General features: G+C 40.3%; 1 long non-coding RNA gene across 1 annotated transcript; it reads right to left on the bottom strand.

The window, feature by feature from the left end:
* Positions 1–417: 417 nt before the first annotated feature.
* On the bottom strand, positions 418–19,683 carry LOC122466503. Its single transcript, XR_006292096.1, has 3 exons — positions 19,640–19,683; positions 12,927–13,039; positions 418–953 (listed from the first exon to the last, which is right to left on the bottom strand). It is a non-coding gene; the product is annotated as an uncharacterized LOC122466503 (long non-coding RNA).
* Positions 19,684–25,506: the final 5,823 nt, after the last annotated feature.

The following is a 25,506-nucleotide window of genomic DNA, read 5'->3' on the forward strand; positions in this document are numbered from 1 at the left end:
TCCCATGGTGAATGTAAAACATTTACTATGAAAGAACCTATCAGCCTGTGTACTTGTTTTTCCAATTTGAAAATATGGTGGTAGACTGGGGTAATGACATGATTCATATATTATGAACTTGTTGCTCAAGAATTTCAAAGCTCGTTAGTTTTGTGCTGAGTAAAATTGTGTTTGTGCAAAAATGTGGCAATATATCTGAATATCTGAGATCACAATTAAGCTTGTATCGAAGAAGTACATGGACTGACAAAATATGTCTGTCTGTCTGTCGGTCTATCTATCCAGGTATTTACATGGTTGCTATCACTGTAGTATCTGAATTGATTAATCTGAATTCAAATTAATTGACTTTATTTCTGGAAATGAGAACAGAATATTTTTGTAATAGTGTTTGATGATCGACTTGCTACTTCAGGTTACAACAATAAATTATATTGGTGATTTTGATGAATACTTTCAGCTAGACAATAAAACATTCTATAACATAAAACCATGAAAGAATCATGTTATGGGATTTGTAAATAAAAGTCAAAGAGCTTGAAACATGGCTTTCAGAAACTCTATGGTTTGGATAGGCTTGATTTTTACTTTTGTTTTGCTGCTTTCAATATGAAATCGCTGTTCTCTTCTCACTTCACATTCCTTGCTATTCTTGGCATAGAGCTTCACCTACTGTGTGATTCACAGTTATAATAACTTGTATATGCCTTCATGTGAGACAGCTTGATTCATGTTCTTCATCCTTCTCATTACAGTACACGATTCCCTTTTTCTTTCTTCCCATCAGGAGAAGTCTCCTCATCTTTCAGAAAAAAGCTTTTGTTGCTTATGAGATACAACGGTAGGCATTCAGTATAATCCTTTTCCAAATCTGATTTCTGTTTTACGATTTCTGGTTCATTGTACATACTGAGTAGTGGAACAAGTACACAGAGGTCACAGTGATTGGATTCCTGGAAAAGGAATAAAAAGTTAAAATTATATTTTCCATGCACTGAACCAAAATCCATCCAGAAATACACTGAAAACATAGAAAATGAACACTGAGTTAAAAGAATAAACCTCAAGAACACAAAAAGTAAAATGCAAGAAAAATTGATATTATGTAAGAATAGATCTATTAAAAATGTATTATCCATTTACCAAATTACAATACATTACCTAAAACAGAAGAATCCTCTTAAATGAATGAATAGCAAAACCCTCAAAGCCTTGGTGCAAGTTTAACTATTAGCCAATTTCAATTATACCCAACATGTCCAGCTAACTGGAAATTCTTTAAGAAACTGGGAAAGAGGAATAGCAGGCCCTGCACTTTCTTTTGTCATTTTATAGTGGGCCTGATCTTGCTCCCAGTGAAGTCAAAGAGGCGTTTTGCCATTGATTTAAATGGCACTTGGATTCAGTCTTGTATGTAGAGAAAATGTGCTTTGCTAGTTTATTCCCAAAATACTGAATCACATAGAATTACTTTCATCCTTATTTTTGTCCTTTTCTTTGCAGCTAAAATGCTCTAGCAATTATTTTTAAAAAGTAATGAAGTTCTGAGTAACTCACTGATATTTTTTCCATTTATTCTCAGCCTCTTACAAATAGGAAGGAAAAAAACCCACAATTATTTCTTGTCAGGCTGTGCTGGACACAGATTCAACATTATGCTAATTTTTATTTAAAACTTTCTTGAGGTAAATGGATTTTTTTTCACATTCTATGTCTGGCATAGAAACATGGGTGATGAAATTATATGAATTATCTGAAAGACATTCCTTTTCTGCTGTATAATCTTATCATTCATCAATTTGTCTCCATACCATATCAGGGATCTTATCATATCACCTCTAAAACAAACATTTAAAAAAATCCTACTGAAATGTGTCTGACTTCTTTCAATTTGTATTTTGGCCAGTGTTGTCATAATATAGAAACTTTTTAAAAAAATTCCCTACTCTGTGGTATCCTGATAAAAACCATAAGTTTTCTACTAGTCAGAATTCATTAGCAAGTACACCATACTTGCCAGAAAAATTACTTTTCCTCTAACAACCTCCCTCCCCAGCTGTCCTTCCCTTCCCCTTTCTTTACCCCTTATGACTTGAGAGGCATTAACAGGCCACTTCATCTTGAATGGCCCCTTGAAATATGTAACAGTAACTACTTATGCTAAAAAATCTGTGCTACCTTGTATTTAGCTGTGGTATTCTGAGTACATTTCCCAGACTTGAAGAAGGGCTTTGTGTAAGCTCAAAAGCTTTTCTCTTTCACCAGCAGAAGTTGGTCCAATCAAAGATATTACCTCACCCACCTTGTCTCTTTAATTTTCCTTCTACTAGCATCTTTATATACATCATGTAGTGTTCATCCTGATGCACTGGATGGCACTAAGTTTCCAAAAACCACCAGACTTTATGTGCTCTTAACTTGAAAATCTGCTTTCTTGTCAGAATTATGCAAGACGTTGCTGCAAATGTAATTTGTAAAATTCTAATTGCGGTCCACCCTTTCAGGACTTACACGTACTTCTTCTTTTGTAATTTTTAAAATTCCTATACTTTCCTTCATCTTTCTTTTCTTCCTAACGTAGTTATAGAACCTCTTCTTATTGCCTTTTATGTCACTTGCTAGGTATAACTATTTTGTACCTTAGCCTTTCTGATTTTGTACCTACCTGCTTGTAACATTCTTTTGTACTTATCCTTAGCAATTTGTCTATGTTTCTACTTTTTGTAGGATTCCCTTTGGATTTTCAGGTCATTAAAAACCTCCTGATGCAGCCATATTAGCATCTTACAGTTCTTCCTATTTCTTTTGCATCAGGATAGTTTGCTGTTGTTCCTTTAATATTGTCTCTGTGAGAAACTGCCAGCTCCCTTGAACTCTTTTTTCCCTTTAGATTTGCTTCCCATGGGACCTTACTTACCAGTTCTCTGAGTTTGTTAAAGTCTGCTTTTTTTTGAAGTCCACTGTCCTTGTTCTGCTGCTCTCACCCCTTCCTTTGCTGAGAATAATGAAATCTATCATTTCAACAGCAAGTCGACCCCAGTACATTATGTTGTTGCTTCATGCATCTAAAGATAGCTAGTGCTCCTTAGGTAAGCTACAGAGTGTGAGGAGAACTAACTCCTATGTATGGGTATGTCTACACTGCAGCTGGGAGCATGCTTCCTGGCATGGATGGACAGACGTGTGCTAGCTCTGCCTGGGTACAAGCCACTGCCCATGCTGCCACAAGCTGCATTGCTATTTTTAGTGTTAGTTTGAGCAGAGCTAGCGTGAGTCTGTCTACTCACACTTTGAAACACCCTTCTAACTGCAGTGTAGACATAATAAATGCCAACACATTAATCACTGTATTTATTATTGAGAACCATTCCTGCTTCCACAAAAACAACGAGGAGTCTTTAAGGTGCAACCGGACTCCTCGTTGTTTTTGTGGATACAGACTAACACGGTTACCCCTCTGATTCCTGCTTCCCTACTGCTGGAGTGAAGGTTTTTAGAAATGAGGAAACAGGGCTGACTTAAGAAAACAAATGCCAGTAGTGTTACCATAAAGGCATTATATTTTAAGAATGTTGTTTCCCTAATTATTCCTAATACATGGCAACAAGCATAGAATCTTTTTGCAGCTTGATTTGATTGCAACATCTAGATGAGTGGCTAAGGATTAGAGAAGCACAGCGGTCCAGTGGTTGGGCACTGCACTAGGACAAAAGAGACTTGGGTTCTATTCCTTTCTTTGCTTTGTGACCTTGGGCAAGCTTCTGTTCCTTCCCTGCCACTCTGCCCCATCTGTTTTATCTATTTAGACTGTAACGTACCTCCCAGCATTTCAATTGGTTAAAACAGGAAGCAGTACCACTCAGGTTTGACCTGGCCACCACTCTGCAAATGGAGATAGAGAGGTGGCCAGACCAAACCAGAGTGGCACGGAGACCCTGTGTGCCAGGTGGCAATGCCACTTGATCTAAGGGCCCTCTCAAATGGGAGGCCTGGGGCAAACTGCCCCCCAGATGTCCCTGAATATGGGAAATGCCCTGCTTTAACTGGAACAGGAGGTTTGGGGGGAAATCCAGAACATTTGGGAGGTGTGCTGTAAGCTTTTTGAGGCAGGCATTGTCTCTCACTGTGTTTGTACAGTGTCTAGCACAGTGGAGCCCTGGAGTCTTTGGACTCTACCATAATAAACTAAATTATAATATCTGAAGAGCAAATTAGAACATTGTTTCTGCCATGGTTGTAAAATATACTCACATGGAGAAAAAAAAAATTCTGACTAATGCCTATGGCGACATGCTTCCAGTCACACTAGGTTGCATTTCAGATATAGCACAGAATAACAATGATTTGAGATACAGCATCAAATCTTGATAAAGTTGCTTGTCTACCTTCTGATCTAGAAAAGTAGGAGAGTGGTGGTGATTATAATAAAAAAATAGACAGTAGTTGGGGAAAACAGGAATTAACTCCATTCCAAAATGCTTTATTAAATATGATTCCAAATGCCAGAATATTAATGACATATTAATATAAATAAATATGCACTGCATATTTCTGAAATGTCATGTTACTTATGTGTTTGAAAACCTGACAGCATCTTCTCTTCATGGGCTCAGATTCTATGCTGCTCTGTTGCAAAAAAATAAAAAAGAAGATCTGGAGATCTGTGTTGAAAGAGGTCTGAGGAAAAGTTAGTGGAATCTTTAAAAAACACAAAACAAAACACTAAACTGTAATATATAATCGCAGAGAGTGGACCAGAATGAAACATTTTGAGCTTGCATTGATGCTGACTTTAGCTGGAATAACGTGAGCTTTTCAGCAGCTGCATGTATGTAATCACAGAAGAGGTGTGTGGTAACATATAGTTTTTCACGTGTCAGCAATCAAAATGGAAATTGTAGCATACAGGAATATTATATGGATTTGGATGCTGAACTGACTGCTTGTCCATAAAGCAATGGATGGATTACATGGACACATAAGTTCTTATCAGATAACCTTTTCCTGATATTATTCATGCTCTGTAAAGTGGTAATGATCTGTGCTGTAGCATGAAGGTCTCAGGAATGCCTGTCAAAGCTGAAGGCATAAAAATGTGGAGATTTTATGCAAATTACTCAAAATGCTAATTTGCAAATCTGAATATGTACTGCCTTATTTACAGAAGCAACAGCAAATATTCTGATTGCTGGAACTTAAGCCTGCCAAGGCTACAGTGTGGCATGAGCTTCAGGAACATAAGATTTGCTATGCTTCTGGCAGGCTTTTTGGGCTATCTCCCTGCCTTTGTTCTTCAGAAAACTTTGATGGGTGTCAGGAATCAGGGCTTGCAATAGAGTCAGTCTGGAAGCAGGATCTGCAGCAGAGCCAGTCTCTGGGCAATTTAACAAGCGCAGCTGGTCTGTAGTAGGTTGCCTGACAGGCTATACTGCCTGATTGGTTAGAAGTGTCAGCAGATCAGGTTTTAAGCCCAGAAGCAGCAATGTAGTAGCTTCTCTAAACATTTGCCTATGGCTGTGGTAGCCCTTGTGTCTGCTTGTTCTCAGACCTGTGCCTACCTTGGCCTTACTCTTGCTTTACTCCAGGTAACCTGGATTCTGACGTTCAGCTCCAATTCCTGACTTTTGACTTCGGCTCTGATCCTGGCCCTGGGCTCTGATTCCTGATCCTTGGCTTTGACCTTTGGCTCTGGCACTGATTCCTGACTCCTGCAGTAGCCAGTAGGTATTACTACCCACATCCTTGTCTCTGACAGTGGTTGCTCCAACCTTTGAGTGGGTGGAAGGCTGGGGTGGGGTTGCTAGCCCCTAGTGCCAGTTGCTCCTTTCTTTGGTCTGTGAGGGGTGGTCTGGCTGGGAGACTGGTCCCTTGCTGGGTGTCTAGCTCTGGTTGCACCCTGGTTTGTGGGATGAGCTCTATCTGCTTTCCCCTGGTTATTGCTCCTAGGCATGGGTGAGAGATGGTGCTCTAGCCGTAGCTCCAAGCTATAGCTAACTGTGAGATGATGTGCTTGAAAGGCCAGTTTTTTTCAGCCTTCTCAGGTTGTCAATCTCTTATTCAAAGTCAAAACACTTTTGCGACCTGTTTATACTTGCTATAAAAATAAGAGTAAAAACTGTACCCATGATAAGTCTATACAATTTATTTGTGTGGGTGTTTTGAAAGGTTGACGGAGAACATATGGCCTTGAAGGATAAGAATGTGTGGGGTATAGAGAAGTCAGACTTTCTTTGATTTAAATAGTAATAATATTTTCTGTTCTATCCAGCTCCCCCCCATTACTTTCTGTGACCCTCTGGAGTTGCAACCTGCTTGGTGAGGAAACGATGTTCTGGACTACATCTTTTTGGGTAGAGCCCTCCTGGATGGGTCTCTATGGTTGGAGTCCTGGAGGACCAACCTGGTAAATCCCGATTAGAGTAGCCATAACCATAGTTATTCAGACTAGCATATCTTCTCTGCTCCCCAAATCAGGCTTAATATTCAATGACGGGGTAATTCAGGGAGCAGCTGAACCCAGGAGCCTCCCAGCCACAATGGAGCCTGCATCGGTCTGGTGCCAGGTTCTAGTCCTGCGGCTGAACAAAGCAAGGGGCTATTAGGCTTGCTGTGATGCAAAGTAGAATCTAGTTGTATTTTGATAACTGTCCAGATGTGGAATGACCCTGGGCAAGTTCCCTCCAGAAAATTAATATAAAGGGCCAGAGTATTGAGGAGAAGACAAATGGGCACACCGCACAGACTGCTTACTCAGAGAGGCCAGTTAGCTGAAGATCCAGATCAAATGCACTATATATAGTGTACATTATCCTTTATAGCCTGCTTTGTAAAAATATACTGTCAACAACAACCTACGTGGATAAGTATGAGATGTATTACTGACCACAACTGTTCAAGACTCAGGTCATAATATTGGCTTAAAAATCATGAGATCTTAAAAATGATACATTTTGGGTTCTCTTTGTTTGCCTTCTAGTTTTTGAGCCTAGAGTGTAGCATTCATAGATTTTCAAGCTTTTCCTTGTAACCAAAGGCTACTTAAAAATGAAAACTGAGATTCTCTTTTAATCATGTGATTCCATGGACTGGGGCTTTTAGAAAAACACTAAATATTGTGAGACTCCCAGTAAGACAGTTGGTAACCTTGGCTTTAACAAAAAGATACAGGTTTTGACTCTGCTCTCACACTGGTATTATACCACTCTATCACCATTGCCTGCAGTAGTATTACTCCTGATATACAGTGAGGTAAATGAGAGCAGAGTCTGGCTCCTTGTATTCTCCTGGGTAATGTGGATATTAAATGAGGTACAACACTTACATTGGAACTGACAATCGTGGCAATAGCTTTATTTAAGTTGTTACCACAGTTTTGTAATGGAGAGTTTATAGTTAGTGTGTTTGAAACGGTTTCTCAATTTACGGTGTCTAGGGCTTTGAAATGGAAACTCTTAATGAGAAAACACTGTTTTTTATGAGAGCTGCAGGTGGCAGCAAGGGCTAAGATATCAGAAAGTATGTGTTTAATTCCCTTTCTCCAGATTGGCTTTGCAGATTGCAATTTTTTTAATGTTGGTGCAAAACTTTTGTTAAAGCCCAACATTGTGTATTTTTAAGGACTTGACAACTCCTCTTGAGTGGAGAGTAACACATTTCCAGTCATTTTAATAACATTCCATTGCTCACTTCTGAATGCACAGCACTGTGTCTCTACTCAGGGTTTGTTTTTTTTGGTAAACCTTTACAGCATTGGCACAATACTAGAAACATTCATTAAACTTTTATTTGTTCTAACTGGATAAAAAGTAAGGGGTTAAGGAAATCTTTATATATAACACATCAAAACATTATGTCCATTTGACTTTGTGAATTGGTATAACTAAGAATTTTGAACTTTGACAAAACGTATGTTAGAGAAAAACATCGAACAAGATTTAGATAACTAGAAAAATTAATACTTGTAATACAGGACTTTTTACAATATAATAGTGATTAAAGACTAAGGATTTGTCTACATGGTGGGGTAATAGTGCACCTTAGAAATCACATGCCTTTAGTGTACCTAATGTGTTGTGTATTAATTGGTGTGTGTAGACCCTGCTGGTGCATACTTTTAGTACTGTATAATTTCAGTCTCTTTTCCCCTAAGCAGTTATATCTGTCAACATTCGCTTTATCTAAAAATAAACAGATAGATCCGAGCTTGGGTAAATCAGTGTACCTCCAAAACATAACTGCCAATTAACATGCTGAAGATCTGGGTCCTTGCAGCCTGCAATAAACCTAGCCTTAACATGCATTAAGCTATTTACAGAAGTGTTTGGTGAGACTATAATAACTGTGGACTATTTTATACAGTGTATATCCCTGTTAACTGCACTGCTTGTGTAGAAAGAGGATGTTTAAAACTCAGTTAATGTGATCTGTTTGACGATACCTGTTTTGTGTGTGTGATATATTCTTTCTAGATTGTCAGGATGTTTTCATTCCTCAAAAAGGTCTAGTCTTGATCTAATTTAAACACTTCCATTCCTCTGTGTGTGCACCAATATGGTGTATTAAGAGTCTCATAACTATCTTTAGTGGGCTTAGCAAAAGTAATACACGTATTAGTTGAATACTGTCTGACAACTTGCTCATCCTGACTTCTGCCAACAGTTGCATTTTGAAAATTACTTCTATTTTTTTTTTATAGTCAGCCATTCTCTCCTAACTCAGATAAGTGCTGGAGATTGATCTTTGTATTAAATATTGTATCAAATGATACACAGTAGCTGGTTCAGAAGGATGAAAGCTACTTATTTTTGACTTTTTAAAGTGGAATTTTTTTAAACCAGGAATTTTTTGTTAGGATTTCAGACTGCATTTGGGCTCCATCCTCACAGGAGAAAGGTAAATGCTACTAAAAAATTATATTCTGATTATAGAAATGGATACTGAAATTGTATTGCAATAGTTGAAAGGAGTAAGTTCCCTTATTTGACAAGTAACACCAACAAACTATAGGAAACAACAATGCAGTTGATGCTTCAGAATGCAAATTAAAACACAACTAGTAGCTCACCACCCATTCCAGGTATTCATTGATCAAAAACTGGAGTGCCTGCATAGCATGAAAACATTAAACCACTGGCAGTTCTGGTGGAAAGTATTTTCTCCTAATTTTTCTCAAGATGCCACACCACAAAACCTGTGGTCTCCTCCAGGCCTTGGGCACCCTATCTCATCCCTGGACAGCCATCACCACAGGCTTCATTGTAGAATTACCAGAGTCCAACAAATTTACAACAATTTTGACTGTATTGAACCACTTCATTCCCTGTACAGGTCTCCTCTGCCCTCACTGGGGAAATGTACCAGCTATGGATTAGCCATGAAGTCCATCTCCATAGCCTTCTGGAGTGCATTACCTCTGATTGCGGTCCCAAATTTTGGCCCAGTTCTGGCATGGGGCTCTGCACATGCCTTTCCTCCACTTATCATCCCCAGTCCAACAGCCAAATGGAAATGACCAATCGGGGGGGGGAGGGGATAACTCAGTGGTTTGAGCATTGGCCTGTTAAACCCAGGGTTGTGAGTTCAATCCTTGAGGGGGCCATTTAGGGATCTGGGGCAAAAATCAGGGATTGGTCCTGCTTTGAGCAGGGGGTTGGACTAGATGACCCCTTGAGGTCCCTTCCAACCCTGATATTCTATGAACCAGATCCTCAAGCAGTATCTACAATGGTGTGTCAGTCATCACCAGGATGATTGGTCCTTGTTTCTCCCTTACAGGGAGTTTGCGTATAAGAATGCAGACCATACATCCATGGGTCAAAACCCCACCCCCTTTTAAAAAAAAACAGATATAGCTTCCACCCACAACTACCGTGTTCTCTCTGAAGCTGGCTGCCTGACACCTAGTGTGGCAGATTCCTCACCTTTTTCCTGGGTCTGGTGAAACACTTTGAAAAGGCGAGAATAGACCACAAACAGTACGTGGATCAGCATCAACAGCAAGGTCTCACCTATTCAGTGGGGAAAAGTATGGCTCTGCACCTCCATATGCAGACCCACTCATACACTGGACTTTCAGTTCCTAGGATCCAGCAACAGATCAACCCAGTCCCTTTGAACTGCAACTACTCTAATCTCTGAAGATTGACCAATATTTCAGGCATCACTTCTGAAACCTGACATGAAAATCCCTTTCCCATGCAGGACCGATGGGATAAGAGGGAAGGTCATTTCATGGATTGAGAACTGGTTAAAAGACAGGGAACAAAAGGTAGGAATAAATGGTAAATTTTCAGAATGGAGAGGGGTAACTAGTGGTGTTCCCCAAGGGTCAGTCCTAGGACCAATCCTATTCAACTTATTCATAAATGATCTGGAGAAAGGGGTAAAGAGTGAGGTGGCAAAGTTTGCAGATGACACTAAACTGCTCAAGATAGTTAAGACCAAAGCAGACTGTGAAGAACTTCAGAAAGATCTCACAAAACTAAGTGATTGGGCAACACAATGGCAAATGAAATTTCATGTGGATAAATGTAAAGTAATGCACATTGGAAAAAACAACCCCAACTATACATACAATATGATGGGGGCTAATTTAGCTACAACTAATCAGGAGAAAGATCTTGGAGTCATTGTGGATAGTTCTCTGGAGACGTCCACACAGTGTACAGCGGCAGTCAAAAAAGCAAACAGGATGTTAGGAATCATTAAAAAAGGGATAGAGAATAAGACGGAGAATATCTTATTGCTCTTATATAAATCCATGGTACACCCACATCTTGAATACTGCATACAGATGTGGTCCCCTCATCTCAAAAAAGATATACTGGCATTAGAAAAGGTTCAGAAAAGGGCAACTAAAATCAGATGAAGTGAGCTGTAGCTCACGAAAGCTTATGCTCAAATAAATTTGTTAGTCTCTAAGGTGCCACAAGTCCTCCTTTTCTTTTTGCGGATACAGACTAACACGGCTGCTACTCTGAAACCTAAAATGATTAGGGCAGTGGTTTCCAAACTGGGGTTCACAAAATGTTACAGGGTGTTCTCGGGGGGGGAGGGGGAATTTCCTAATGGTGGACAGAGCTGTCCATAGGGACCCCAGGCAGCACGGGGCCAACAGCAGACTTCCAAGAGCTAAACAGATCAAAGCAAGCACACACTGAGGAGATTTAAACTTCAAGACTCATAAGAAATGGAAAAGGAGGTGGATATTTTTTGATGTTTTTAAAATTAAATAGGCAGCTAGTATTGTTTTTAAAATTATTACGAAGAACAAGTTTAAGTTTTGTTGTAACGTGAGTTGAGCAGTCTAGGCAAACAAGACCTGAATGCTTCTATAGGAGGAACTCTTTGAGTTGGCTTCTTAAATACCTTGATGCTGTTTCACATAGGAGCCTTGTCTTGTAACAGGCTTATTCAAAGTGATATGAAAGTGAGATCTTGGAAGAGTGTTGCCGTTTTCATAATGTAATAAAAATACTGTAGTGATAAATAATAAATAGTGTGTAATAAGCATGTCATAAAAACAAATTTTATATTTCCAAGATCACTGCTTTTATAATTTATATTCAGGTAAAGGAGAAAATCCCTGGAAATATTCATTTTTAGGAGGGGGTTCGCAAGACTTGACATTTTAGTGAAAGGGGTTCACAGGTTGTTAAAATTTGGGAGCCACTGGATTAGGGGTTTGGAACAGGTCCCATATGAGGAGAGATTAAAGAGGCTAGGACTTTTCAGCTTGGAAAAGAGGAGACTAAGGGGGGATATGATAGAGATATATACAATCATGAGTGGTGTGGAGAAAGTGAATAAGGAAAAGTTATTTACTTGTTCCCATAATATAAGAACTAGGGGCCACCAAATGAAATTAATGGATAGCAGGTTTAAAACAAATAAAAGGAAGTTGTTCTTCACTCAGCACACAGTCAACCTGTGGAACTCCTTGCCTGAGGAGGTTGTGAAGGCTAGGACTATAACAGGGTTTAAAAGAGAACTGGATAAATTCATGGAGATTAAGTCCATTAATGGCTATTAGCCAGGATGGGTAAGGAATGGTGTCCCTCGCCTCTGTTTGTCAGAGGGTGGAACTGGTTGGAAGGAGAGAGATTACTAGATCATTACCTGTTCGGATCACTCCCTCTGGGGCACCTGGCATTGGCCATTGTCAGTAGACAGGATACTGGGCTGGATGGACCTTTGGTCTGACCCAGTATGGCAAAGCTTATGTTCTTATGACCCAGCCATCGCCTCCTCCAGCTTAGGTACAGGGTTGTGCTTTACAAGGTCCTGAACTCTGGACAAAGTACCACAACCTCCCCTGTTTATCAGCTGGGAGGGATATGGTTCTGAGGAGTGCACCTGGGAGCCATTGGAAAAATGTACAAGTGTTCCATAGGAAGCACCCCAAAATTCCAGTCCAACACTGTTCAGCAGGTGCTCCACAGGTCTCCAAACCCTGGTCCAGAAGGCTCTTAGGAGCCAATATGTTTCAACCTGCCACCCAGTAACCTGGTAACAGTCACCAGAACTCAAAGCTCAACTTCAGGAGAAGACTTCAGTCCTGGGATCTGATTGATTCTTTACTTCTATGTAAACCAAACAGGGGTCCAGGAAGTCATCTGTGCAACTGGCCTTCCCTGTGCTACCTGATTTTGAATTCTTAGTATCCTGACCTGGCCTCCCTCATGACACTTGACTCCCAGTTGCCCTCTGGCCTATCTTGGGCTCTCAAGTTCTGCCAGCCAGACCTGGGCTGACTCCAGACTCCCACTCTGTCTGCTAGGTTAGACTGCTCACTTTCTGGTTGTAAAAGGGTCACATTAGAGTCCACTGCAGTAGGCCTCAGGCAGCCTCTCTGTTTTCTTGGGTAAGATACCTACATATTTCAGATTTAGGTATAGCCTGAGTTCTGTTCATACTTACTTACTTACCTTCCAGATTAGGTGCCAGCTGTGATAGGGATGTCCTGCAGTCTCTCTTTAAGTAGAACTCCTACTCCCACCTCCATGTTTGAGAACTGTGTGTCAGTCATTTAGCGTGGAATCTGTGTGGACAATCACACAAAGAAAGCATGTTTGCTTACCCTACAGCAACTGAGGTTCTTTGAGATGTGCTATCTATGCAGATTGCATAACCTGCCCACCAATTTGGAGTCTTATCCACTTGGGATTCTTATTGCCAAAGGAACTAAGTGGTGGTTGAGGCCACCCTGCCCCACCCTCTGCTACAGTGGTTGTGAGGGCACATTAGGGTGCTGGCACAACAACAATGGATGTTGCTATTCAAAAAGATTATGGAGAACCTAGAATGGTATCTGTGTAAACAACACATCCAAGAATCACAGTTGCAAGGTAAGTAAAATATTTTTGGATGAATGAGCATTTTCTAATGAAAACATTTAATCAAATTTCTAGTTAGCTGTAGTAAATTTTTCCCCCTTCATCTCCTAGGCAAGATCGGTGCTCTAGGAATTATTGTGAGTTTTCTGAGCCGCTTACTCAGGGCTGTAGCTGAATACCACAATCTAGCCCTCTATTACCCTCCTGACCTAATGTTCTCCATTGTCCTTTTTATTTTATTCCTGTGTCTGACTGAAACAGCTGGAAATGTCCTTGCAGCAAAGCTTTGTTTAAAATGAACTAAAAAGTTTCTTGAAAAATAGCTTTTGCCAATTCTAGTTGTTATCCAATAAATTGTGCTGTGTGGGGTCACTCTAGATTCTTTTATGATTTCCTCTTTACCGGTGGTATTGTTTCAATAATGCTGTAGTAGCCAGCCTGGTGTCTTAAATGGTAACAACCTGTATAATAACCTTAGTCCTCTCATTCAGTGGGCAATCAGAGAACAGAACACTGAGGACAAGATGTTCTTGTCCTAGCACAGGAGAATAGCTCACAAGATGTTGATCTTATGCCCTAACTGTCAGGTGGCTATAAAATGCATTATAGCACCCTGAGAAAGCACAGGCGGTTGGCCTAAGTATAAGCCTGCTAAAGAGGGGGAGGAAACAGACAAGATTAATGCCCTCTCTGAGAAAACTATAATACAACTCTTTCATACGCTTCCATTGTTAAACTCCATTTCACAGCTCTCTGCAGAAATATGGCTTGATTCAAAGTTCACTGAAGTTAGTGGGAGTCTTGACTTCAATGGACTTTAGATCTGGTTTCTTAATGCCTACATTCCTTCATGATGGGGCCCATTCCTGAAGTTCTTAATTACACAAAATGCTGATTTAACTTTCATGCAAGTTTTTGGCCTGAATAAAGATTGCAGTGCTGAGCTTTCTAGCACTTTACACAATGTGGTAAAGATAATACAGGGTACATGGCTCCATTTCCTGTGGCCTGTGCATGCTAAATTCAGCCTCCTTGTGAGTACGCATTATGATACAATCTATAATTACATGATAAACTTTTTTATTTTTATTTTTTCTCCAGGCCCCCTGCCTCATTCAATGCACAATGTGAACCTGCTCTGGGGATGAATCAAGGCTCTGTAGTGAAGGAGGATAATGTCTGTAGGATCCCGGCCTCATTTGTTGCAGAAGCTGGAAGATAAGTAGTGAATAAGTCAGGGGACTGCAGGAAGAGAAAGCAGCGTCTCATGGTGTCACAGAGTGTGGGGGAGTCAGGGCCCTGTACCCCCCACTTCCTGAGATTCACTGTAACTTTCAGCCAGCCAATAAAACAGGAGGTTTATTAGATGACAGGAACACAGTCCAAAACAGAGCTTGTAGGTACTCACAACAGGACCCCCTCAGTCTGGTCCATCTTGGGGGGCAGGGAGCCTAGATCCCTGCCCTGTGTCTCCCTCTGTTTCGCCAGCCAGCTCCAAACTGAAACCCCCTCCAGCAATCTCCTCCAGCCACACCCCCGCCTCCCCAGCTCTTCCTCCAGCCTCTGTCCAGTTTCCTGGGCAAAAGGTGTCACCTGGCCCCAACCCCATCCTGGGCTCAGGTTACATGCTCAGGTATCCTCCCTCAAGTGAAGTCACACCCTGATATCCCATCACCAATGCAGACAGTACCAGTAAAACTCCCTGCAACATCCCCAGGTCAATCCTCCCCACTCCCCATTCTGTCACACATGGTTAAAACACTGGAGAACTGACTCCTCTCTACCTGTGCCCCAGAGATCCTGTGAAGTGCTGGACAAATCACTTACCATTAATTTGGGTTGTGTTCTGAATTTTCAAGATGTCCAACTTGAAACCCTGGGTCCAGATTTGCAGAAGCGTTAATCACTCACCACGGCAGTTGAAATCCATGGGAGCTGTGCTTAGCATTATATAGCTCTTTGTACACAGAAAAAAAATCTCAGGCACTCAGAATTAGTGGATACTCTGTGCCTCAGCTCCCCATTTGTAACATGAGGATAACAGTCTCTCACCTCACAGGGGAACTATAGTAATGAGTACCATAGAAAAGCCCACAAGAACATCATTTAAATCCTGCTCTGAAGATAGAATTAGTGCGTGTCACACTGAATGAGGAGAAAACAAAATATTGAATAGCTGGTCATTGAGTGAGTGCTGTCCAAGCTGTGCACTAAAGATATATGTTTCCAGTTCAAGGAGCTCTGATTGAGAGAGCTTACTAAAAATAGAAGTGTAGTCACAGTGGCAAGAGTGGAGGGAGGGGCTAGCTGCCCCAAGTGTGTACGAAGTATAGACATATCCTAAATATGGTAGGGACCTGGCGGAGGGAGGGAAAATAACATGAAAGACTGCATTCATGATGGTACAAGGGGCTGAATTAAGGTTGCTCAGGCAACCTTAACTCAGGCATTTTCCTAACTTGTAAGTGCTTGACTTTACTACCTTTTTATGATCGTTTTAACAGGAGTTATGTGTAATTTCATAGGTTTTTAAAAAAAGCAAACTGAAAAGACAAATTCTATCATGTGGCTGTCACATTCTGGGGTGAAATTTGGACCAGTAAGAGGTTGTGTCACCACTTGTATTATAATCCTGAGTTCCCCAAAATGCTTCTGCTACTTGTGGCTCTCTGCTGGAGACATACAGCCAGCATGCACTTCATGTTCTGTGTGCTATACAGCTCTGATTCAAGGTGGTTGAATCCAACTATCTTGCTAACAATTATCACGGACACACTTTTTTGTCTTGACTAGACTTGGTTAATGAAACCAGGTGCCTCCAACATGTCCCCAGTCCTGAACTTCCCCAGACCATGTGCTCTGCAATTTCCAGTCCTGTTTCAACTCAGAACAATAAGATCCATTTACTTTTTTAAGGAGACACAACCCCACAGCTTACCACATTAACTGGAGCTGACACTTGCTTTCGTACAAACACAGCACTGTTGGTTTAGATTAACAGTACATACTTTTCACCATGGTATTATTGACTAGCAAGTTATTAGTTTTCAAATGATACCTCACAAGCTATATTTTGTACAAAAATATTAGAATAGTGTGTAGGGTGCTTTGAGTCACAGAGATCCTATTGGCCCCCACAAGATTCATCAGCAAGATTGGAAACTTTCAGATCCATGACAGCACTCTGCTGCTTGAACAAATGGAGTAACCATTAGGTTGTCATGCTTTGTCTGGACAGGTGATGCCAGCCCCACCCATAATATCTTGTCCTGTTCAAAAATAATTGAATAGATTTTGTTTTCCTCCAACTGCTGCTTTAGAAACTGGAGATATTATTCCTTGGCAACCTGGATCAACTGTCTAAAGGCACATATGGACTTGCTATTTACACCGTGGGAGTGACAACTCAATCCTTAAGCAAGTCTTCGATCCACTCACCAGATGAGCCTGGGACTCTGCTTCCACTTCAAAGGATTCACCCAGATTGTCTAACTCCCTCCTTGTTCCCCTTTTCCCTTCAGGGAAAATTTTAAAATGTGTATTCAGTGAGTTTCCTTAGCAACTTATGTGATCAGGTATAATATTCCTCTGGCATATGCCTGTTAGATTTCACTGCACCTGTAACAGATATATGAAGTAAATGAAAATGAGTCGTTCCTTAACATTTATTTTCTTGAATGTGAAAGATACTGATTTTGTTCCAAATGTCTGCACTGCATACTATACAGCAGTGAACAAAGATAACATTTGGAGAGAAAAATGGTCTTACAAAGACAAGTAGATTGTCAAGACAAGACTATTTAAATAAATATAAAATGTCACCTTTGTCTATAAATTGCAATGTCTGACTAGTGCTGTAGTTTTGTCTTTCATTCTGTACAGAAACAAGTACATTTAACACTGTATTTTAAATGTGTTGGCATTTATTCATTCAGACATGTTTACTAGAGTCATTAGAAGTCAGATTAGGTTTGATGCTCACTGCCCTTTAAAGCAGGCCCCAAAACAAAAGGCAAAACATGTATCTCAAATGTCAAGCATAACAGATCTCTCACTTACTAGTCAGGATTTCAGGATGTGCATTTACAAAAAAAATTCTGATAGGGATTAAAGAGATAAAACTTCAGAAAATGTAACTGTCTCTTAGGAGACATTCTTTTGTATCCAGACAATGGTAATTCTTCAATTTATAGTGTTAGAAAATAGAACAAAAATGAATGTGGTTAAATTAAAATGGGAAAATATTATATTTTTTATGTATCAGCAGATAAACTGCCTAGGGTAAGTTTTATATTATTGATTGTGTTTAAATGGGATCATCATTTCTAGTAAAATAGTAAATACAAGTTTCTGTTTTCAGCTCCCAAACTTCTCTGAATTTGGATATTTTTGAAGTTTTAGCTATTTCATCTGGATAAACATTTCATTTAAGTATTTTCATGTATTCTGTATGATTTTTGTGTTTACATAGAGAAATCACATACATGGTATATAAATGAGAAAATAATTCCCTAAAAAAGGGGCATGGTCTGGGAGGCCTATAAGGGACGCTCATTCAAAGAGCCCAGCTCTAGTAGTTGTTGATGTGGCTTAGGCAGAAAAGAGATACCATAGCTGAAGTGAATACTACCTGTAGTAGCTTCCTATATTTGTGAAGAAACTAGGAAGACAGATGAGGTAAAGAGTAGGTCGAACATGGACAGTGTGTGGATAGCTCATCCTGCACAGGGATTGGTTCCTGCAAAGTAACCAAGCAAATTGAAAAATGTAATGCATTGTATATAATTGCAACAAAATGTGCAATGCATACAAAGGTAGAGGGTGTCTGTATTACTTTGGAGCTGTGATTGTACCTTACACCCACCCATCCCACGAGTCTAATTAACTCAGTGTAGTGTTGCTGTATGCCCAATAAAGATCTCAGTTACAGTCTGGAGTCACAATGAGTTCTAGAGAAGCTGAGTGGAAAAGCGGTCTCAGAGGGAATCTCAACAGAGTGGTGCTGTGACTAGACCTCTAATGTACAGACCCAATGTAAATATTAGCACTTAAAAACACTGGAACACACTATGCATGTGAATGGAGCCTTCCATTTGTGGATGTCCCTAAGATCACATGGAAGGGGATGTTTAGCCAGCTATGAAACATTCTATCAATCTTACCCTAAACCTTTTGGAAAGCATAGAAGCTGTACCATAGCGTCAGATAAGCACATGCAATTCCAGGTCTCTGCAGTCATAGGTATTGCACACTATGCTGCCCATCACTGTTTGAGTCTAAGAATAGTATTGGGGAAAGTATTCTGGTGGCAAGTGACCCTTTGCCCAAAACTTGAGCTAAGTTTAAACCTCAGAACTGAAAAAGTTCAGAATATTTTTATTACTTTTCACTTTCACTGGCCTTTCTGCTTCTGAGTAACATCAGAAATATAATTACCAAAATCCCTCAAAAATGGGCACTCTAGTGGTATGCAATACTTGAGGCCCAGCTGGAAGCAGAAACTACGGTAACAGCCTTCATAGAAGAAATGCTATTGCTATCAGACTTTCAGCCCAGTTTCTCATCAAAATCTCTATGGGCCAGATCTGTTTAAAAATCTGAACAATTGGGTGAAACTGAATCCTTTGAGGATCATTCTTCACCAGTGCCAAAGTAAGAATACACATACCCCCACATTCTGTGATGACTGCAAGTCAGTCTTAAAGCTTTCAGAGCCTGACTATTGATCTGCATCCTAACTTGATCTCCATCCTTGTCAGGGTTCCCTCCCCACTCTGAACTCTAGGGTACAGATGTAGGGCCCTCATGAGAGACCCCCTAAGCTTATTTCTACCGGCTTAGGCTAAAAACTCCCCAAGGCACAAATTCTCCCTTGTACCTTGGATTGGGTAATGCTGCCGCCACCAAGTGATTTAGACAAACTCAGGAAAAGGACCACTTGGAGTTCCTACTCCTCCCTAATATCCGCCAAGCCGCCACACCCCCTTTCCTGGGGAGGCTTGAGAATAAACAAGATGAGCACAGACCAACCTTGGGTTTTTTTAGGACACTAAAGAAAAAACCCAATCAGATTCTAAAAGAAACAGAACTTTATTATAAAAATAAAAAAGGATAGAAGTACCTCTGTAAAATTAGAATGGAAGATAATCTTACAGGGCAATCAGATTCAAAAACACAGAGGATTTCCCTCTGTGCCAAACTTTAAAGTTACAAAAAGAAAACCAGGAATACACCTTCCTCCCAGCACAGAGAAAATCACGAACCAAAACAAAAATAAGCGAATGAATTCCCTTGCTAGTACTTACTAATTCTAATGGAGTTGGATTGCTTGCTTCCTTGATCTGTGTCCGGCAAGCACACAGAACAGACAGACCAAAAGCCTCCCCCACCAACCCCCAAAGATTTGAAAGTATCTTGTCCCCTTATTGGTCCTTTTGGTCAGGTGCCAGCCAGGTAACCTGAGCTTCTTAACCCTTTATAGGTAAAAGGATATTGTGCCTCTGACCAGGAGGGATTTTATAGTACTGTATACAGGAAGGTTGTTAACCTTCCCTTTATATTTATGACAATCCTGTTAACAAAAATTGAACTTCAGGGAGAGACTTGAGCTACCCATTTACTAGATGACCTAAATATTTCAGCGCAATAATTGACAAAGAAAAAAAGACTCTGCCATGGAGAAGTTCAGGATCCCGAAAGTGTCAGACAATATTGTGGTGAATTCGAAGGATGCTTGGGTAACTTTTTTTTTTTCTAGTGACAGGCTCAGCCACTGTGTTGACAGAATGGTGCATCATTCATTACTCCAGCACTCTGATGAGAATAGGAATGCTAAATATTTTCAAACTTCTGAGTGTGGCATCAGGAGGACTCTCTTCTGACTAGCAAAAGGTGGCCAGATGCTGCCATTGCAATGCGCCGTGTCACTTTTTCCCTGTCATTTGACTGAGTTATGGGGAGACTCACTTGGTGCCTTCTCCCTTAAGCATCAATGCGTATGAGAGAAGTAGATTTTTTTTGCATTTGGCTGAATAAAGCTGAGTCCTTTTGGTACAGCATTTGTGTATTCCCATTTGATTTGTCTTTAATGAAACATGAAAAGTCATCCACAAACAAGCCTTTTTTTGTCCATGAAACAGAAATATCAAAAGTTAGAAACTATAACATTACCTGTGAGAACACAGTTCATAAGTCTGCTAGTGAGGGCTGTACACACTGTCTCTCATCCTTTCTGCAATCAGTGCCTGAATCGCCGTCAGTAATTTCATTGAGCTCACCACTCTTCGCAAAGAAATATTGACTAATTCCTCATTAAGATTAGTAATAAATTGTGACCTATTTAGCTGGGTGTAAAGTCCATATGAGCGTATCCCCAAATTTTACTAGCTCTCTATGGCCAGTAGAATTTCCACAATGGCACTCATTACCTCCTTGGACAGCTGCCTGTTTTTCTTTTTCAGGGGACAAAACAACTGCTAACCCATTTTTTTCACATTAGGTTCAACGGAAACAGGACAAATAGCTACAGTAATTCCATGATGATCAACACAGTGACTACAAAAACACCAAGGAGGCCAGTGGCACCTTAAAAACTAGCAGATTTTTTTGGGCATAAGCTTTTGTGGGTAAAAAACCCACTTCTTCAGCTGCAACCCACTTCTCCGTGCATCAGAAAAAGTGGATTTTTTACCCACGAAAGCTTATGCCCAAATAAATCTGTTAGTCTTTAAGGTGCCACCGGACTCCTCGTTGTTTTTGTGAATACAGGCTAACATGGCTATCCCCTGATACTTAACACAGTGACTCAATCTCAGGCGCTGTAAGGATTGCTCTCTGCGTCTCAGGCCCTGTAAGGATTGCTCTCTGACAACTGTGCTTATCTTCTGATTTTTTTCAGAAACGCTTTTTTTTTAAAACCCAAGGAAATGACTTTTTGTAAATAAATGAACTAAAATCTCTGCTCCTTGCCTGTGCAAATACCTCGGTGTCTCCCATTGTGATGTCTTGGCCTAAGTGGTCTTGCCACTCAGAGGGAGAAGCTTTTTATTTTTTTTAAAGGGCATTCTCTTCCTTCTTCCCCTCCCTCCAATTCTTCCTCTTCATCTGTTAGGGTCTTTCTTTTTGTTTAAGGCTGTGCCCACCTTAAAGCTTACTCCAATGCTCTTAGGTCCCTCTCTTTTCTCCTCTCTAGGGCCCTGATCCAGAAAATCATTCAAGCATGTAAGCAGTCCCACTGAAGTCAATGAGGCAGCTCATGTACAAGTGCTTAAATACTTGACAGAACTGGGGCTTACATGCTTTTCTTCTCTCAATCTCATTTTACAGGAGAGGAAATGTTAATTTTCTTCAGGGTCTCTCTTCAAGACCTGTGACCCCAGGATCTCTTGATTCCAGCTGACGGAGGGCACAGGTGTCCTCTGGGTTCATCAAAGAAATGCCCCTCATGAAAGACTGTGTCACACTGGTCATCATAATCCTTGAGAGATGTATTATGCAAAACATGGGAGGAGTTATGTATACATGATGAAAATTATGTTCTCTAGGCCTTATAGTGAAAGGAAGGTCCCTCAGAGGTGTGCAGTGAGACAAACTTCTCCAGATAGGAGGTAGGAGACACTTATCTCTGTCTTGGACCATTGTGTGTCATACAATAGAAATCTATTAGCATACTGAATCAAATGCTAATGAAGAGCTTGCGAAGACTTCAGTAGGAAATTAATAGGAAGAGGTAAACAGCAGGGAAGGGGAGATCCTCTTTTCTGGTAAAAATTGAAGGACTGATATAGCTGGGGGTGCAGAGAAATGCTCTGGCATCCTTCAGTCTATGAAGACAAGTTGAGAGCGGGCTTAAACTTATGAAAAGGGGATCTCAGCCATCCTAGTTGAAAATGCTGGGAAAAGGAGTTGGGGTAATCTATCCTGCAGGAGACAGGGGAAGGTTTTGTGAATTAAGTTTAGGCTCTAGAAAATGTGTTTGTTTTATAGGTAACCAAATTTCCAATAATATTACTTACTATCATTTGAATCTTGTCTTTGATGATAAACTTATTCTTGTATTCACTATAAATACAGCTAAGTACTGTGTCTTAAGTAGAGTGGTGATCCTCAGTTGAATACACTAAGCTGGTGTGTACTTTTCCATAGGGTTTAGAGGACCTTAGGCCTTGTCTACACTACTGCTTAAGTCAATGTAAGTTATTTTGCTCAGTGGTGTAAAAAAACCCCACTCCCCTGAGCGACATAACTTACATTGACTTAACACAGTTTCTACACCGTGCTATGTCAGTGGGAGATGCTCTCCTGCTGACATAACTTCTGCTGCTATGTTGTTGATGTGAGAGTGCTCTCCTGTTGACTATTTGAGTCTTCACCAGCCCTGATAAATTGATGCCACTGCACCGAGGTGCCAATTTAGTGCGGTAGTGAAGACAAGCCCCAAGAGTTCAGTGAAACAGAGCACTCTGGAGGATGAAGCAGTTGGTGTGTCTGTATCGTTAATCTGTAGAGAGAGAGTGAGGCCTAAGGAGACCTGGACGGTAATGCTTACCAGGGGCTGGTGGAGTCTGTGCCTGCTGTGGATCAGCTCCTAGCCATGGGCACCCTGGAAAGCATCACAGGTTTTCTCTTGCTGCTACCTTATTCAGGGTACAACCTTCCTCATGATAACGTCTGAGAATCCTAAAATGGTGGTACTCCACCCTTCTGGAACTAACTAGAAAACCTCAAATAACTGACACTGAAAGAGGCAAATTCTGACTGAATCAGTGCTTTTGAGTTTTGTGAGGATGTCAACCTCTGCAAGCACTTTGTACAGTTAAAAGGAAACCTTATATGGTAGAAAACTTAAAACTATATAAAAGTTTTGTCCCTGAATATATGTAAGACCATGAAGTTCAATGGAATTTGAAATATATTTTAATAGGTTCTTCCATCTCTATCAATAACTTGGTCATTTATAGTATCTGCCTGTTCTAGGGCTGTGCACCTGATATTCATTTTGAGTCAATTTCTGGATCAGACTGTGAGTAATACAAATACAATTGCCAAAAGCTTTTAATAGTGGTGTGCTTCTCTTCAAAGGCAAATTATATTGTGTTAATATTGTTCTCTAGAATCTTACATGGACTCAGAAAACTAGGCTCAAGGCCAAAGACTTATCACAGAATTACACAGTCTTGTTTAACTAAGAAGCCTTTACAGATATTTGTATGTAATATACATCAAAGCCCATCTCTTTTCCCAGGCTTCAGTACTGGTATTTCAAAACTGAGGCTGCTATTAGTGGCTGGATTGGGCGTTTGAGGGAAGGAGGAGGAACCAGAGGCTATTTTGTGCTAGTATGATTTGATTGCATATAGTGAAAGTGTCTACTCTTCTGTGTAGGTGCTTTTAAAATGTATTTTAGTAATATAAATGTCACAATTACTTTGGGATGTATGCATTTTTTACATCAGATCTACAGACACTCTGTGCTTTGTTCAAAATGTTGAATACATATAACTGAATAATATGGGAACTGATGTACCAAAGCATAGTTGTTTACACAGACATTTCCTTCTGTTAACTCTGATGTTTATCCCAACAATGTATTGACTTTATGATTAAAACATTTCATGTACGTTTCCGCAAGTGGACAATTTGTACAGTTGAGTGACACCACCTGATATATCCTAAATCTCACTTATGCAGAAGAGATTGAATTAATGTATTCCACAGAAATGAGTGACAGATGCAGAGAGAAAAAGCAGATCAATGTTTAATTATGTAAATATAGTCCTAAGCTTTAATAATACACTGGAATAAAACTGTCAGAACTGCCAAATTTGGGCAATATGATGAGTGAAGTTTCATGCCTGGCACTATTTTTGGAAGATTTTCATTACTGGAAGGTATGGTCCCTCTTGAAGAAACAACAGAAATACATCAGGGATTTCAATATTTCTTGCTGCTGCCAGGCTCCATTCACAATGACAACCAAGGCAGAAATGCTGTGCTGTCTCCAATGCATTTAACCTAGAGATTAGAAAGCTAAAGTTTCAAAGTGAAAACTTGATAAGTGGGACACAGAGAGAACACTTCATATAAAATTTGTATTAAAACCCCTCCTTTCTGTTAACACATACTATACTTAGCTCTGTGGGCTTAGACATAATAGGCCCCTGTTACCTGTAGCATTTTCCCTCCAGCTGTTGTTGGAGTGACTTGCTACTGGTGATTATCAAGAGGTATAAACAGTCACATACATATAAACCCCAATTCAGGAAGGATTTCCTATTTAAGAGAGCACTTGAGCACATGCTTACGTCCCACGGAAGTCAGAGTGCAGTGAGATGGTGACTTGAGTGGGACTTATGCATGTGCTTCAGTGCTTTCTTGAATCAGGGCCATAGCAAAAAAATAAGGAAACGTGCCTTTGTAAAGAGGAGGGAAAATGGTCTTCTCCCTGCTGAACTTTTGCTAAGTTTGCCATGAACAATCTTCAGGTTTCTCCAGCATAGAAGGTTTCTGAAGACTTGATGTAAATGAAAAAGTGAGTTGTGATGGGGGAAGCAAGTAGTTCTCCACAGTTGTAGAATTTGGCACACTTTCTCACTTTTAATTTCTCTTTAAAGTTTTCATTTTAAAACACTTTCAGTTTTAAGTCAAAAATCTCTGAAGCCAAATCCACTCTTTTTTGCTCATTTCTACCCATGTTATTCAAATACATGCTTACTTTTTGTCAAATTGGCTGTCAGTCCCACTGTTGCACATGATCCTGGACTGATGCAGCTCAGCGCAGGGAACAGGTCTTTTGGCCCATGACAGAAGTTTTAGTACTAAAAAAACAGAACACAGAAAAACGTGTCAACAGAAAGCTTCAGCGAAAGGTTAAAAGAGGAAATAAAAGGGAATATGTCTCTTCTGTCTCTCTCGCCCTACTTAATTTGCCCGAACAAAAACTCTTCTTCTTTTTGGCTTCAGATACTACAGCAGCAGTTCCCAAACTGTTGGTCATGACCCCAAATGGGGTAACACCATCACCAGATGGGGTTGCAAAGATCCCTACTGTGCAGAGGATGCCATTTTGCTCCACACCGCATGACCTTGCAAGTAGGATGCATGTGAAGTCTTTCTGTGGTGAGGATGCCATTTGGTTGAGCAATATCGTACCCTCCAGGCTGTCTGGGGTCCT

The sequence above is a fragment of the Chelonia mydas genome, chromosome 7, assembly GCF_015237465.2.
Source record: "Chelonia mydas isolate rCheMyd1 chromosome 7, rCheMyd1.pri.v2, whole genome shotgun sequence".
NCBI lineage: Eukaryota > Metazoa > Chordata > Testudines > Cheloniidae > Chelonia > Chelonia mydas.